We start from the raw sequence: 18,979 nt of genomic DNA on the forward strand, positions 1-18,979 counted from the left end.
CCTGGAGGAAACCCACGCCAACGCGGGGAGAACATGCAAACTCCACAAAGAAATGCCAACTGACCCAGCAAGGAATCGAACCAGCGACCTTCTTGCTGTAAATGCTTAGCACTGAGCCACCCTGCATTATTTTAAATTTATTAATTGTGTTGAATAGCCGGTAAAAACTCAACTACCCATAAGGCATTAGAGAAAATTTCCACCAATCAGAAAGTGGAGAAATGATCAAAATTAATTTACTCAATCTCCAATTGTTCTAAACATGCATTAGATTGACTTCTGTTGGACACAAAAAAAGAAGATATTTTGAAGAATGTTGGAAGCCATTGCTTTCCATAATATTTATTTTCCCTACCATGAAAGTCAATGACTACCAAATACAAGCATCTTTCATTTGTTCAACAGAAAACAAACTCATTTAGGTCTGGAATCGCTGTTAAATGGGAGTAAATATTAATTTTTGGTGAACTATCCCTTTAACATGAACATTTCTATTGCATGAAACTTGTTTACAGTTCAAATGTTGCCTTGATTGAAATATGCTGCTGTCAAAAACTCCTTTTGAACTTTTATTTTTAAGAGTGTGAGGTCAAACTATTAACCTCAATCCTCATGCAAATCTTGCAGGGAAAGGACGTCCATTAAAACGGCAAATAAGCTAGAAGACATTTAAGAGTTGGCATGTGCTGAGGAATCTTTCCTTCAGACACAGACATCAAAGATCCTAACATCTGTTCACTCCTGCACAGTAGTTTTATGAGGAAAACCCAATCTGGAGGAGCAGAAAGTGAAAAACAGGAAGGGAACATGAACATCATGACTGATACAGAACACCGGGTTCATGAATAATGTTGTCACTGGAGCTGAACGACACTGGGAAATACTGTGAGTGTCATCCAAATCTAAAAAATCATTTATTTATCCAATGATCATACTAAAATAAACAGGTAACAGATGTTTATTATGAGCTAATTAAATCTTTTTAAAATGATGTCAAGGTGCAAACATTTAGACTTTAAAACGCTATGAATTACTGAAAACCTTGGTGTAAATTCTGATTGTTATTGTCTGATGTGGTGTTCCTCTCTGGTTTCCCAGCATTAGTGTTAGTTTCTGCTTTGGGGTCAGCTACTGGAGAGGCGGGGCTAAAGATAGTAAATCTGATTGGTCAGATTTGGATAAACAACACATGCATGCAGCACACAAATGCTTGGCACTTAAAACTTGATATAACTTTAACTTATTGCACTTTTCTGTCATAGGGATATTACATACAGTATTATAAACTTTCAATATATTGTGCAGTCTTGTTTACCAATTTCAAGTTAAACCCACTGTGAATGTTTTGATGGGTCAGTATTACCATTTCAAGTTTTATTGCCAGTACAACTGTGACTGATTATTGCGATTTTGAAACCTCACAGTAAATCCTGTAACATTGCAATTAAATAATTGTGAAATGCTGCAATGCAAATGTAAAAATGTTGTAAAAAAATAAATATTTATACATAGAGTTAAAGTATGCTGTATTCCTTTCATTTAATAAACTTTATGTTAATGAACATTTAAAGTGTGATGCAGACTATTGAGAATAAAGCTGAAGCTTGACTTCACAAAATTAAATTGCAAATAAAAATCACAATATCAGTGAGGAAAATCTCAATTAGATATGTGAAATCACACAACCCTTTTAAAAAGAAAAACAAAACACATACACTCACCGGCCACTTTATTAGGTACACCTGCTCGTTAGCACAAATTTCAGCCAATCACATGGCAGCAACTCAATGCCTTTAGGCACGTAGACATGGTCAAGCAATTTGCTGCAGTTCAAAGCGAGCATCAGAATGAGGAAGAAAGGGGATTTAAGTGACGTTGAACGTGGCATGGATGTTGGTGCCAGACGGGCTGCTCTGAGTATTTCAGAAACTGCTGATCTACTGGGATTTTCACGCACAACTATCTCTAGGGTTTACAGAGAATGGTCTGAACAGGAGGAAATATCTAGTGAGTGGCATTCTGTGGGCGCAAATGCCTTGTTGATGCCAGAGGTCAGCGGAGAATGGCCAGACTGGTTCCAGCTAATAAAAAGGCAACAGTCACTCAAATTATATATATATATATATATATATATATATATATATATATATATATATATATATATATATTATATTTAGGACTGCTTGTTTTGTGTGTTTGATTTGTTCTAGGTTGTGGGCAAGCCTTCAGCACACCTGATGCTGGTCAGCGCCCTTATTTAAACCCCATCAGAGGGTTGGTCGGACCGTTGTTCATTCACTTGGCAGTTGGCCAGAGTTGCGTTCCAAATTGGGCATTATGTTTTGCATCCATACACTATCACTGACAACACTTACCGCATCCATGCACTTGCTTTTCACACGGATTGAACATACTGATGTTTTGATGATATTATTTTTTTAATTGTGTTAAATTAAATATTCTTTTTGATTAGATTTCTCCGTGTCGTCCCCCTTACTATGTTACATCCCTGAGCCAGGTGTAACAGCCAGTTATTCCAATATCATACAATCACACTAAACAGCCATCTATCAGTCTTAAAAGGCTTGTTCACCCACAGTTCTCATTATTTACTCAACCTCGAGTGGTTCTAAACCAGAGTTTCTTTTTCTGTTGAACGCAAAAGAAGATACTTTGAAGAATGTTAAAAACTGACTACTGCATTCGGAAAAACAGATCCAACGTTTGACAAAGGATCTTCTGTGTGTGCAACAGAAGAAAGGAGTAAATAATGACAGAATCTTTATTTCTGAGTGAACTATTCCCCATCATTCGGATAATAAAGAACAGGATTTTTTTTTCCTGAAGGTGATGAAACACGATTTGGCCTGAACTTACAGCTGGAGGGCATTTTTTCAGCACGTCTTGAGCCAAAGAGCACGTTACCATCTGCACTACACTCGGGATGGATTATTGGATTTAAAGCACACAAAATGCATCATCCAACCAAACAAACTGTAGGTTTATCCTCAGCTCACCTTAAAGACGACGAAATTAAAATAAAAAAAGCTACGATATGAATCTGAATAGAGTCTTAAAGGGACAGTTCTCCAAAAAGCTGAAAATTCTGCCATTATTTACTCTCTCCTTAATAAATATCGCAGCAAAAAAAAATATTGCACTGTCAGTTTTAGCCCTACTATGGAACTCAATGGTTACCCATTTCTAATTTTCTTTAAAATCTCTTCTAATAAGTTCAGCAGAAAAAAGACAAAGATTTAGAATAAATATGGACATTTTAATTTCGTTTATCATTGAATGGTCCTTTTAAAGTGTGATATTAGCATCCCGCAGGCTTTATGATGAACCCAGATCACTCACCATTTTCTCAGCAGATGTGCTTTTATTTACTCTCGGCTACGGATCCGCCAGCTCTCCTCTCTCCAGGATGGTCTCACACCTCAGCGACTGCTCACGAGACACACGATCTGATAAAAAAAAAAAAAAAAAACATCAGAGATCTGTCACTGACACTCAGGGGCACGAAACAAAACCTGAACCAGTCAACACCAGAGCAACAAAGGAGGTCAGATGGGGTCATGTGAGGTCAGCTGGATTATGACATTATACAGGAATGGATTTTGATCTCTTCTGCCTACCATGGATGTATTCACTTGACAAAAAACAAAACAAAACAGAGTAAACTAGCTTTAAAACTTAAATACATTTTATATGGAGATATTATTCGCATATATTATAGTAATTATAAATATTTATATGCAGATATTGTATAGTAGTCAATAAGTGAATCAAAAAATCTAGGACAAGAACGGTTGTTCAATAGCTTCAGAACAACTTTACTGAAAGATGATGATCCACTTTAAATGTTGACCACTGTATTTGTTTATCTGGATAAAAATCTGCGTATAAAAATGTAATATCTTTATATAAGGAAAATTATAATGTCAGATTTTTCATGTGATCCTTTACGTTTGTTTTTATACATTTAACGATAAAATGATTCGCCTTCCTGTGACATTTTTGTACATCTTTAAATATGCATTTCCAATGTGATGTTTAATATAGAGAGTTACTGTGCGTTCACACCGAAGGCGGCGAGAGCGTCAAAGTTCACTCTGGCCACCCTGACAACACCGCTGTCTGCCTTTACTGCTCTGCTGGCGAGAGAGTCAAAATGTACTACATTGATCTCACATTTAAAGCCTCCATTGCAGCATATCAGCAAATCACTTACATTCCTGCATAAAAATTGCTTTCTAGTGCGAAAATTTTGCATGCTTTTTATTAAATTCATTTAACATTGGAAGATCAAGTTGTTGCACGTGTTGTGGCTTTGCTCCACTTATCCTATGTGTGTCCATAAGTCTGAAATATTCTGAAGTCATTATACTTAGCATGAGATTCCCGCTTTTATTTATTTATTTATTTATATTATACACATATATATATATTATACACATCTAAATACACAGTTAACGTCAAAATTATTAGCCTCTCTGAATTATTAGTAGAGAAGATTTCCACACATTTCTAACAACTAATAGTTAACATATTTCTAATCATAATAGTTTTAATAACTCATTTCTAATAACTGATTTATTTTATCTTTGTCATGATGACAGTAAATAATATTTGACTAGATATTCTTCAAGACACTTCTATACAGCTTAAAGTGACATTTAAAGGCTTAACTAGGTTAATTAGGCAAGTTATTGAATAATGATGGTTTGTTCTGGAGACTATCGAATAAATATACAGCTTAAAGGGGCTAATAATATTGACCTTAAAATGGTGTTTAAAAAATTAAAAAACGCTTTTATTCTAGCCAAAATAAAACAAATAAGACTCTCCAGAAGAAAAAAATATTATTTCCTTGCTCTGTTAAGCATAATTTGGGAAATATTGAAAAAAGAAAAAAAAAAAATCATCAAAGTGGGGGCTAATAATTCTGACTTCAACTGTATGTATAACATCAAAGCACATTAGAAACTCACCAGTAACTTTTTTTAATGTATGGGTCTATAAGAAAACATGGTAAATAATTGGAAATCTGGCAACCGCAAGAATCAAACCCTTGGGAACAACTGTGGCTGGAGCCAAAGTTGACAGGACTGTGTTCTCTGGAACCCTCTAAAGCGGTGGACTTCTACATTCCGATTGCTTGCTCCCGAACGGCATCATAGCTCATTACCATAAAGTTGACTTGATTTCAACTCTCCTTGATGCCAACACAAGCGAAGACATGCCACGCCACTTATTACTGCAGACTCCCATTGAAAATTAATGAATTCCGGCTACTTTGACACTCTCGCCGCTTTCAGTGTGAATTCAGTTATTTTTAAACTTGATATTAAACATAATAGTTTAAATAATGTATTTTTAATTTTCATTTGTCTTTGCCATGATGACAGTATATGATATTTTATATTTGTTCTGTAGCCATTCTGGAACAAAGAAATTCTTAAGGGCTAATAATATTGACCTCCGCAGTTTCATTTTTTTTTATTCCACTTCCATTTTCCGACTTTATCCATAGTGAATATTTAATACAAAATACTGTATTAAAAAATTATTGCTGCCTGTCAAGGTGCTCGTGGTGACCTGAGTTTGATTCCCAGTTCGAGGTCCTTTGCCGATCCTTCCCCTATCTCTGCCCCCACACTTTCCTGTCTGTATAATCTCCACTCTCCTATCCCAATAATGGTGAAAACCCCTAAAACATAATTTAAATATATTAAAAAATAATAATAAATTATTGCTGCCTTTATTAGTTTAATGAAATGAACTTTTCAAGTCATCTCACCTTCATCAAGCCATCTCAATCTATCAAACTGACAAAAATATTAAGTTAAACTTTACATAATTTGTAAACATCTAGCTTTAACTTATTTTTAACTTAAGTTAATCAGATTTAAGTAACACTTTTAATGCAGCTCTGTTAAAGGATTGTTTAGGGATATTTGAAAAAGAAATAGTATTTCACAGAAGTGATAATAATTTGGTCTTTAACTGTTAGCTTTTTGGTTTTATTTTGGCTGCCTTATGTGTGAATGTTATTGAGATCACACAAACCAGATTAGAAGAGGTCAAAGAGGAAAAATGTCAACAAGGGATGTTGTCAAATGTCATGTCACAGGTCAAAATACAACAGACTTCCTTAAAGTCAGTCTAAGTTGAACTTCTTGTTTCTTTGTTTTTACTTAAAAAGGCACAAATCAGCATTGATAAATAATCGACTTCAGTGTTTATTTCTGCTCAGATCAAAAGTCTTTCTCAGGAATGTGCAGCATTCGTCATTTTTCCTGCTCAGAGTCCAAAAACGCTTGCAAAATTATAGAAAAATGTTGAGCCTGAGATTTGAGCAAACAGGCCTGAACATGAACAAGCAGGAAAACAAAAACACATTCATAGGTTATCAGCACAGTCTGTCACTGTCAGTTGCTTCACACACACACACACCTGTATGAGCAGAGAGACATTCAATAGTGCAAAGCAGCGGTTCCCACTGTGTGTGTCTTCATGAACACACCCATGAAAACACACGCTGTGCAGAGCTCCTCGCTGTGCTGAGATGACCTTGATCTCCTGCTACAAGCTGACTAATAGGATGAGCTTTGATTTACAGGAAAAGGAAAGTAAAAACTCCACAGGCCGCCTGAGCTCAGGGGAAACACAGGTGATGCATACATGCTGACAGTGTTTACTGAGACCCCAAAATAAAATAAAAGGTCTGCCAAGTTAATCATGGCTGAAAGCAAACTTTGCCGTAAACGTTGTTGCTATATTATTTATTTATGAAATAAAGCTAAATATGAAGAGATTTTCAGGTATCATGTTATGTTGTGCATTGGAGTACAGTTGCAAAAAAGGGAAATTACTTGTGTTGAGTATTGAACAATTGAAAATAAAATAAAAATAATTTATTTAATATTATGTGTCGGGCAAAGATTGATCGCATCCAAAACAAAAGTTAACTTTGACAATTTATGTGTGTATATATATATATATATATATATATATATATATATATATATATATATATATATATATATATATATATATATATATATCGCAATGTCTATCCGCAATACATCACAGGATTAGATTGATTAAATATTAAAATATGAAAATATTATATTTATATTATTGTATACAGTTATTTGTACATGATGATGAGTATGTTATTTTATTTGATTGTTTAATTTTTGTATTTGAATACTGTTGAACTCCACTGAAAACCATTAAGCACTGTATATTTCACTTTCATCTGTGCTGTGTTGTATTTTTATATGATTGTAATGTATTATATTTTATAAAAATTTAATTATTAAATTATTAAAATATTTCCAAATAGAGCTATTCAAATCATCTGCTGAAATTATAATAATAATAATAATCGCAATATAGATCGCAGCAAAAACAAAATATTGCAATGTTAGATTTTTTCCAATATATGTACAATTTTTATCATGCACATATACATTTTATTTATAAATATAAATAAACATTTTCTCAAATATATGCATGCCTTTGTGTATGTGTATATGTGTGTGTGTGTGTGTGTGTATATATATATATATATACACACACACACACACACATACATATATGAAACAAGTTTTTACAAAAATATATATGTTAATATGCTATAGCAAAGATATAAATGTGTCAGTGTTGGCTGACTAAAAGAAATACTTGACATACTAAAAAAAGTAAAAACCTGCTTATTGTTTTTATTCTGGATCTGTGATTAATTAACTGACTAAACAGCCATTTTTCTTCTAGTTTCAAACATGACAGGCTTTCTTGAATGCCAGAGGGCAGCCTTTACCCACAATGCAAGACTGCAGCGGAGATACATTACAAACACACACACACACACCCACTGATTCTGATCCACTCCAGCAAACACACACACACACACCCACTCACAAACTCAGAGCAAACTTCAGTTATTCCTCACATTCCTTTAATCTCGTCGCGCTTTAAAGAGCAGATAACCCGCTTACGTCACGTTCGAAGCAACAATGCAACATTCCAAAGTGAAACATTGTAACAGTTTCGAACGTTCGAAACTTCCGAAGGTGCTACAATGTAACAAATGCGACATTCCTTCCGGTCAGCGAATGAAAGCGACCAGAAAACAAGCTGAGCTCTTACCTGAGCGCGTCTGTGTGGCTGAACACAAACTCCACAAGCTTTCATTATGCCACACTCACGCCTCTCTACGCATGGACACACACTCGCAGAAAGCGCGCGGAGTGGGCGGGGTCTCAGCGTGTAGTACGTGCCAGCGCTGACAGTGAGCGTCTCGGCAGAGCACGAGCGTTCACATAGTTTCTAAACAAAGTTTAAAAGCATGCTCGTACTCATAGCAACGTGTCCTGCTGAACGCGCATATACATCAGCTGGCAGCAAAGAAAACACACACACATACACACAGAGAGAGGTTTGTTTTATTATGTTACGGAGGACATTACACAGACTTCCATTGTTTTTATATCAGGTAAAGTCGGTTTTTATTCGCACATATGTATCGTTTACCGCACTACTTCAAATATTAAATCAGAAATCATATGCAAGTATGATTTCAAAACAACATTAAACAGTGCTTATTTTGTAGACAATCAAAAAAATAAATAATAAAATAATAATAATAATACTATATATATATATATATATATATATATATATATATATATATATATATATATATATATATATATATATATATATATATATATATATATATATATATATATATATATATATATATGCTTAAAGGGGCTGATAATTTTGACCCTAAAATGGTTTTAAAAATTAAGAATTGCTATATATAAGAAAAAATATAATCAGAAACACTGTTAAAATTTCTTTGCTCCATTAAATATTACTTGTGAAATATTTATTCCTATTCAAATATTTCTCAAGAGGTCTAACAGTTCTGTCTTCAACTGTAAGTGAGGACAGTTGAGCCCCTAAACCAGCACACACACTCGATCACACACCCATAAAGGCACACTACTGTGTTTTGTTTGCATGTAACGCCCCCCTTCAATAAATTCAGGATCACAATAGAGTCCCGGAGCCCTGCTGTCCGGGTGTTTACTGAAGTCCACCGGCTAAAACTGGAAGAGGAAGTCATTTAGTTTCTTAGTTAAGCTCAGTTTAATGGATTTAGTGATTCTGTTTGGCGACAGTCCAGCAGATCATCACATGGTGCTAATTCAGCCACTCATTTTGAAACCGAAGCATTTAAGAATACACTGTTTTTATTAATGTGTATTATTAAATATAGAAGCTGTCAATAAAAATCTACCAGTTATATTTGCATTCAAGTAACCAGTTTAATATGCTGTGATGACACCAGGGATGGGCAGTATTTATGATAAACGCATTTCAAATACACATTTTAAATACAAATCAGTATTTTGTGATCTGTATTTTATTCTGGTTTGTTATTCAGGAAATTGAGACGCACTTTAGATAAAGAAAACACCGAAAGATGCTGTACTGATGCGCACTAGGGGGTAAACTGTGACACTTCCAGTTAAAGAAGAACTGAAAAACTTTTGGGAGAATAAGTACACTGCACATACAATAGTAGTTTTGGATGAATTGCTGATGTAGATGCCAAGAAAATAAGACAAACAACATTAAAAGAAGTCTTACAGTGGCGATTCCTACAATACTTCCATTGGTGTAAAGTAACTAATTACAAATACTCAAATTACTGTAATCGGGTAGTTTTTCTCAGGAATTGTCATTTACTAAGTAGTTTTATAAATGTGTGCTTTTACTTTCCCTTGAGTACATATTTAGTGCTGTATCTGTACTTTTACTCCACTACTTTCCTTCAACCTGCAGTCACTACTTTTTTTCTTGTCTATCGGGATTAGAAAAATCAGTCCTATGAGTCCAAGCAAATCACACACAGAAGGTAAATCACATCATACTGAACTCCCTCAACACATGGGTGGTTTATAAATGCAGCAAACTGTTTGGAAGCATTAAAAGGGTCCAAGAAGATGTCCAAAATCTTTACATGCATTGACCCAGAGACTGTTTAGATGCTTGTCACTGATGACAAGACGACGGATGTTTACTGTATGATCACCAAAATGACATTAAACACCCAGCAGGCACAAGATGTCACTATGACGTCAGATTGACGTTGTATCCCAACGTCATGGGGATGTCGTATTTTGTTTGGAAATGAAAATCGAGTTGACGTCAGAACTCAACATCAGGCCAACGTCCAACCTAAAATCAACTAAATATCAACGTCTAATGATGTTACAGCTAGACGTTGTGTGGACGTTACCACTTCGACGTCTATCAGATGTTGGATTTTAGTTGCCATACCTGATGAATAAATGTCAGTATTTGACGTCAATACGATGTTGACTTAAGATGTTGGCTCGACGTTGGATTTGGGTTACTTTCTAACAACCTAAAATAAATATCAACGTCATTTGACGTCATTATTGGACATCAAAATAACGTTGTCATTAGACGCTGGCTACACATTGAATTTTGGTAACCTGAAATCACAACCGAAATCTAACCCAATATTAACATCTTATGACGTTGTGTGCCTGCTGGGCAAAAACTAGATGCACTAAAGAATGTTACGTTTACACACATCCACAAATTACATGTAAACGCATCAGTTTTTAACAGCGTAATACCCACTACTCTTGAGTACTCCTGAAAGCTCTACTTTTTACTCATACTTTGAGTAATATTTACAGCAGATACTTTTACTCTACTTGCACTACATTTTTAGGCAAGTAATGGTACTTTTACTGAAGTATGATTTTTCAGTACTCTTTCCACAACTGAATACTTCATAGTCGGTTTTAAATGCCAGCAGCTGATCTGCAGATGCACTGTATAGTTAATGAAGAGGAAGGTTGTCTGACTAAAGATGTCAAAGTGGCACAATACAGTATATGAGACAGAAATATTTAATAATATTCCAGTCCAGGGGCGTAGCAGACATTTTAAAAGTGGGGGGACGGCTGTATGAGATCATACAATCATATAATTATTAACCACCTGTTTCTAAATGGTCAGTCTCTAAAAGTGAGGGGGACGTATCCCCCCCCCGTTCGCCCCGGTTGCTACGCCCCTGCTTCAGTCAATACTGACTGGTCAAAAACTCCAGACTCCTCCTGTTATACGGCAGCAGCAGGATATATATGGAAAAACAGATATTGTGTTTTATGTTGTGCATTAAGGGAGTACAATTGCAAAAAACATGATTCATGGAAATGACTAAAATATTTTAGCATTTTTCATAAATCATCTTTTCACATTAAGTATTGAATATTGCAAAAAATATAGATTTATCAAAAATTATGTGAACCAAAAATATAAATAACCTCTTTATATATACCATCCTTTTAAAATACAAGACTGTAAAGAGATGGTGGCAGTTTATGATCAACAGATGTAGTTCTATATTCCAACTCATTATCTGCATTCGATGGGTTTTACAGTAATTAAAGAGGTCATCTTTAAGATAGAACTTTCTTTATAAATAAAAATTGTAAAATATTCATAATAAAATTAAACAAAGGTTTATGAATACCTCCTCCATGTACAGAAATAGAGGTGAATGGGTTGGCAGAGAAGCTGACTTAAACTTGCTCAGAGAAATGCTGTTGCTGTCAAACAGTTTACTTCACTAAGTCAGTTTAATGGTGAAGGGATTGATCGAATAGGCCCATTAGATTAGATAGAAGGTTTACGGAGAAATGTCATACACCCATGTAAAAGTATTTTTTAGTATTTCCAAAATGCTGTATTTTATTTTGATACATTTGTGTCTGCTGTATTTGTAGTTTATTTTGATACATGCAAAATTTAGGTATTTTATTTTAAAATACATTTCAATGTACTTTTTGCCCATCCCTGGATGACACATTAAAATGCATATGTTTAAGGAAGGCATATAATAATAATAATAATAATAATAATAATAATAATAATAAACTATATTTTTATATAGCGCCTTTAAAAATAGCATCTTAAGGTACTTAACAGACATAAAATGTGCAGCAGTAAAAGACTCAAGGATGAACGCAGAAAAATAAATAATTAAAAACATTATTATTATCATTATTATTATTATTATTATTATACGTTTTTAATTGTTTTTAGCCATTTATTTTTATGCATTCATCCTTGAATCTTTTACTGCTGCATATTTTGTCTGTTAAGTGCCTTAAGATGCTATTTTTAAAGGCGCTATATAAAAATATAGTTTATTATTATTATTATTATTATTATTATTATTATTATTATTATAAACTATATTTTTATATAGCGCCTTTAAAAATAGCATCTTAAGGCACTTAACAGAAATAAAATGTGCAGCAGTAAAAGATTCAAGAATGAATGTAAAAAAAACAATTAAAAACATAATAATAATAATAATAATAATAATAATAATAATAATAATAATAAGATCTAAAAATTATATAAAGGTAAATAAAATCAAACAAAAGCATCCCCTAAAAAAGTAAGTTGTAAGAGATGTTTTAAAAGTAACTCAGGGATTCTGCATTGCGAATATCAGAGGGTATTGAGTTCCACAATTTAAATGGCAATGAAGAGAATGCCCGGCCTTCTATAGATTTTAGCCGCGTTGACAGAGCAGTTAAAAAGACCAGCATCAGATGAGCGTAAAGCGTGTCTAGGAGTGTATGGGATTAAAAGCTCAGGTAAATATTGTGCTGCTAGACCATTCAAGGCCTTGTGCACAAGCATGAGGATTTTAAAATCAATTCAAAAACTGACAGGAAGCCAGTGCAGATTCTTCAAAATAGGGGTTATGTGCTCTCTTGCACTGGTCCTACTCAGAATTCTAGCTGCTGAATTTTGTACTAATTCTAACTTGTTTAGGGAACTCAGCAAAGCATTACAATAGTCAAAACAAAGGTGTTATTAATTTTTCAGCAACAGAAAAAGGCAGCATGGGACGAAGTTTGGCAATGTTTCGCAGATGAAAAAATTATGTCCTAAGTGTGTTCTGCAGATGCGGTTCAAGTAAGGTTGGCATCAAATACCACACCCAGGGTTTAAGTTTAGTTTGAAACTAAAGCAGAGCCAGCCAAACTTAAGGAAGTCTGCTCTGCGCAACTGATGTGGTGAGCCATAATCACTGTTTAGACCCAAGAAATTAAGCGTTTATGCATTATTATTAGTGGCAAGGTTCAATATTTTTCAGACAGGCAATAATTTAAATAATTAATTCATTAATAATTAACTAAATAAATATAATCATCACAGTAAGAAGGTAGTTGGTTCGAGTCTTGGCTGGGTCAGTTAGGGTTTCTGTGTGGAGTTTGCATGTTCTCCCAGTGTTCGCCTGGGTTTCCTTCGGATGCTCCAGTTTCCCCCCACAAGTCCAAACACATGTGATATAGGAGAATTGGGTGAGCTAAATTGTCCATAGGGTATGTGTGTGAATGAGTGTGTATGGATATTCCCCAGTGATGGGTTGCAGCTGGGAGGGCATCCGCTCTGTAAAACATATCCTGGATAAGTTGGCGGTTCATTCCGCTGCGGCGACCCCAGATTAATAAAAGGCACTAAGCCGAAAAGAAAATGAATGAATAACCATAATCATTTCTAAATGGCTTTAAATGTTGAGTCAAATATAGACAAACCTAATATTGGGTTAATTTTTTTTCATATTAAATAATTTATTAAATAACAAAATTTTATTCAATCAAAAAAATCTATATCTTATCCTATTATTATTATTATTATTATTATTATTATTATCAATATTATTATTATTATTATCATCAATATTATTATTATTAATATTATTATCATCATCATCATCATCATTATTATTATCATCATCATCATCATTACTATTATTATCATCATCATCATCATCAATATAATTATTATTAATAATATTATCATCATCATCATCATCATCATCATCATCATCATCAATATTATTAATATTATCATCATCATCATCATCATCATCATTACTATACTACACTCTAAGAAATGCTGGGTTATTGTAGATAAAATGTCAAAAATAAATAAAAATAAAACGTCAAAATATGGTGGAAATAAAAGATTTGTTCGGTGTTAAATAAATATTTATACAGAAATAAAACAAGACCCTTATTATGGCCAGGACTTATTACACAATACAATAAATATATTTGATTCAATATGAAAATATAGAACTCATCTTACAGACAAATGAGAAAACCCAGTGGGGTGTGATCCTGAAATGGACTCAAATGACTTTAACCCAACAATCCTTTTTAACTTGCACTGATTTATTACTCTCAATTAAATTTTATGATATGCAATTTTGACATTGCTAATAAACAACATTGTTCAAATCTCTGATATATCCTAGTTTCTGCTTCATTACAGTTGTACATTTTACACATGACAGACTAAACAGAATCCAAAGAACCTCACGCCTCCAAAACTTCACTCATATTTATGAATAGCTCATTATATGAATATAAATGGTGCATATCAGCGTTTATTGCACTTGTAATCTATCCATGTTACACACAAACTTCCCCATACCTCACGAGTCTCCGACACACCTCCCCTATACAAGAAACAAACGCCTTTTATGGAAGTAACACACACTCCCGTCACTCCTTCATACGGTGGCTCACCTGTGCAATGTGAGGAAGTGAGAGTTTGACATTTACAGTGCCTTAGCCTTCACACATTTCCATTTTCTATGTTTGTGTCTGTGAGGCGACAGCTTTCTGACGTGCTCGGAAAATATTATTCTGTTGGCAATATTTCACAAGGCCACAACTCCCACTAGCACAAAGGACAATGTGTGTGTGTGTGTGTGTGTTAATTCAAGCAATTAAAGGGACAGTTCACAAAATTCTATCATCATCTACTCATACTTGTTTCAAACATGCTTAAAACCTGCAACCATTGACTTCCAAAGAATAGGAAAAACAAATGGAAGTTAACAGTTACAGGCTTTCAGCATTCTTTAAAATATCTTCTTTAGAGTTCAACAGGAGAAAGAAACTTTTGGAACAAGTAAAGGGTGAGCAAATAGTGAGGACATGTTAATTTTTGGGTGAACCATCCCTTTACTCTGCCATCAGAAACATGTGAAGCGGAGGAGTTTCAGCACACTTCTAGAAAAGCACAGCCGCACCCACTGAGAATCCACACAGGTCCGCACACGCCAGTCCTTATCTGACCGCACACACACACACACACAGGTTTATTTAGGTGAATTATGGGGACATTCCAAAGGCATATTTATTATACTGTACAAACTGCAGTGTTGGGAAGCTACTTCGTGTCTGTAGCTTGATAACTACAAGCTACAAATCAGGAAAAACAGACAAGCTACTGTCAAACTACACATAAAATGCGACTTTAGGAAACTTACAAGCAAATGCTTCATATTTCAACCCCTATAATTCATTCATCATCATCATCATCATCATCATTATTATTATTATTATTATACTTCAGATTTCAACTACACTGTAAAAAATATTGCTGCCTACATTTTTTTGTTGAATTAAATGAACTCTTCTAGTCCAAAAATCAAAGAAAAGCTGCTCAAGGGTAGCTTAAATAATGTGTCAGTGCTCTTTGGCTAAGGGATTCATCAGAATAAACAGCAAAACTCAGTCCAGGGCACTCGAAAAATGTGGACAAAATATTTAAAAAGCGGAATGAACCACCAACCATTCCAGAATTCGTTTTTACACAGCGGATACCCTTCCAGCTGCAACCCAGTACTGGGAAACACCCATACACCTTGTTCACACACACACACTCATACACTACGGCCAATTTAGTTAATCAATTCCTCTATAGCGCATGTGTTTGGACTGTGGGGGAAACCGGAGCACCCTGAGGAAACCCACGCCAACACGGGGAGAACATGCAAACTCCATACAGAAATGCCAACTGGCCTAGCCAGGACTCGAACCAGCGACCATCTGGCTGTGAGGTGACAGTGCTAACCACTGAGCCACCATGCCACCCAATTATAAAGAAAAAATCTATTTGAGGCATTATGTCTTTACTTTTACTTGAGTACATAATTGTAGTCAGAACTTTTGCCAGACTCATTTAATCATGAGTATCTGTACTTGTACTAGAGTAAATAGTGTGCATACTTTTGCAATCTCTGCTAGCTTACTACAGTGAAGCTACTTTTTTGACAAAGGCAAATTATTACCAGGCCATAAATAAATGTTAACTTTAAGTCAAATGATTAACAATTAAAACAGTTCAATAAGATTATAATGTCAAAGCTTATTGTTTAACATATGGTTTCATCATCAGCATCTGCAATGTGGAACTGAGATGATTACAGCTGATCAGCACTGAAGAATGTACAGTGTTTACATTTGATTATTCAGAAATAGGGGCAGGACAAAATAGGGATATGCATGAGGTGGTGCTTCTCGTAATGGCGGATTGAACATATATCAATGTTGCAGTTCTAAGAAATGTATGTGCTGTTAATAAAATAAATATTCTTATAACCTTTTGATGCATGTTTCCCTCTTCATTTACAGATATCATCATATATTGTGATTTTCATGTGATATAAATCGCTGATATCGTGATATATCATTATCAGGGGAAAAGTATCATGATAATATCGTATCGTATTACTGAACCTGAATATCTGACTACTGCTTTCACTTTTATCTTTGATATATCTTATTTATTTATTCTTGCAATGTCTTTGATTCACTCCTCTACAAGATTATTCCAATCAAAAGGTAATAATTTTATCCCAAATAGAGCTATTCAAGTCATCTGCCGAAATTGTATTCATATCGCAATAGAAATCGCATCAAAATAAAACATGGCAATGTCAGATTTTCCAATATCATGCAGCCCTAGTTTTATAGCAGCTTTCAAATTTCTCAGACTTTCAAGAGTCAAAGTACAAAACTGTGGACAACTTAGCATTGTCAAAATGACTAAGCACATGGTAGACTTGCCTTCTCATTATTACAATTTTACTTCTGATAAAACTTCATGAACAAAAACACCTCGTGATATTGAGAACGAATGAAGGTCCATATATGCCAGGGTCCAAAATGCAACTTATAAACATGGCTGCATCTCCTGAAAATAATGTAAAATAACATGTAAAATATTAGTCTTAAATGATTTGTTAAGTTTTACTTCCTTGTTTGTTTGTTATTATCATTATGTATGTGTATGCATTTCCGATCAAATGTATTATGAGTTGAAATATGATCTAATGTGATTTGTGGGTTAAAAATAGTTGTACAATTGTGTCCTCATCATTACAATCTTTATCAATAAGTTAAACATGCGGTAAACTACTGTACTAGTAAACTACTGTACTAATGTGAAAGTATAACAGCCTGTGGAGTTCAGGAGAAAGTCTAGAAGGGCTGAAGAAACGTGGCGCTGCCTGAACAGCCTGTGCTTTTGCTCGATCTCTGAGAACATTTGGCAACAAAACAAAGCTGTTTTATTCCTGCTGTTGCGTTTATCCAGCGGCCAGGCCTGCGAAATGGAGAAAACGACAACCTACTTGCACACCGCGGTGCACGAGCCAAACATGACACAACAGACATCAAAACCCTACATCGGCTTCATTTGTATTAAAGAGCTTCTCTCATGCAAAATTAACTTTTGGAAGCTGTTTGGACAAAACTGTGTGTGGGTTTAGTGTTTCCAGTCATACTGGAAGGACAGAAACACAAAGTCTCTTTTTTTTAATTTCCTGATGATATAATAGGGTCTAAATCCTATTAATTTTGAGGCTGAGTGCACTGTGACGTAGCAGTGCGGTTTTCCCCGCCCACTGATATTGATTGACAGGCTCATATTACCATATTCACCTTTTTCTCCGCGTATGAGCAGGCGAATTCAAATCTTTTTGGCTCGAGACTTCCGGTCTCATTCACGTCCATTCGTTTTTAGAGGTTAAAAACAGCTCGTAATGCTGCAAACTGATCTTTTCTTATTATATTATTCTACTTTTTATGTATAATCATGCAAACACTTGATTGTAGAGCGAGTAGTGTGACCGTTTTCTGCCGTTTATTATTTCTAGTCATTTCTCCCATAGGCAACTGAATCGGAAGTCCTAAATCAGTCGCAAAAACGAGGGTACCTCCGCATTGCATTACTGCATTTCGTTGCCTTGTACTTGTACATGTGTAATGACAATAAAGTTGAATCTAATCTAATCTAATTGTAGAATGAGGTCAATATCCATAGTAATGTATATAAATGCATCCACAAGACAGGATAAACAAAGAAACTGGGATTAAAAGATCTGTTCCAACTCTCTGTGATCAAACTGCACTACAGAAAGCAGATTGTATTTTACACTTTGTATTTTTATAGTGTTTTGAACTAAACTTCTTGAGCCACGCAATTCATAACTGTTGGAATCAGCACAGTGTACACAACTATAAACGAGGATGCTTAAATTATACAACAAGATTCCTTGCTTGTAGACATTAAATCAGGTTTATTTTGTACAGTAACTTAGCTATAACCGATATACAGCAGCAAATTTACCTGTTTGGTTGGTATCCTGTCGCATTTGCTGCAAGTAGAGGAGCAAAAAAAACATGTGTGTGTGCGCGTGCATGCACAGTAAATGTTGTAATGGTATTTGTGTGTGGCACATTCATCTTACTGTGGTATTTGTGACTGTGGGTCTCCGTTTCATCGTGTTTGATTTCATTCTGTATTTATTTTGACTGGTTAACTATTTCCAAAATGACACAGGGAGAACCTACTTTTTGTGGGCGGGGCTGAACTAGCTCATTTGCATTTAAAGTCACATGCGCAAAGACGGCTACGATTCCCTCTGACCCAGAAAGCTAAATTATTAACAGGGTATAATAAATGATCTTATGTGTATTTTGACCTGAAATTCACATTATGGATGCACAAAAGACCTATTTTATATCTTATTAAA

General features: G+C 34.7%; 1 long non-coding RNA gene across 2 annotated transcripts in view; it reads right to left on the bottom strand.

Annotated features, from left to right (window-relative positions):
* LOC130228786 (uncharacterized) overlaps nt 1-18,979 on the bottom strand; it is an 86,627-nt gene that overhangs the window by 50,775 nt on the left and 16,873 nt on the right. The window contains exons 1-2 of one of the 2 annotated variants that reach the window (XR_008837808.1): nt 8,161-8,240; nt 3,361-3,467 (exon numbers count right to left, since the gene is read on the bottom strand). This is a non-coding gene — a long non-coding RNA (uncharacterized LOC130228786). Of the gene's footprint in view, nt 1-3,360; nt 3,468-8,160; nt 8,241-18,979 lie in introns of those variants that run through there. The other variant, XR_008837809.1, reaches the window with a different exon arrangement.

This window comes from Danio aesculapii, chromosome 5, assembly GCF_903798145.1.
Source record: "Danio aesculapii chromosome 5, fDanAes4.1, whole genome shotgun sequence".
Taxonomy (NCBI): domain Eukaryota; kingdom Metazoa; phylum Chordata; class Actinopteri; order Cypriniformes; family Danionidae; genus Danio; species Danio aesculapii.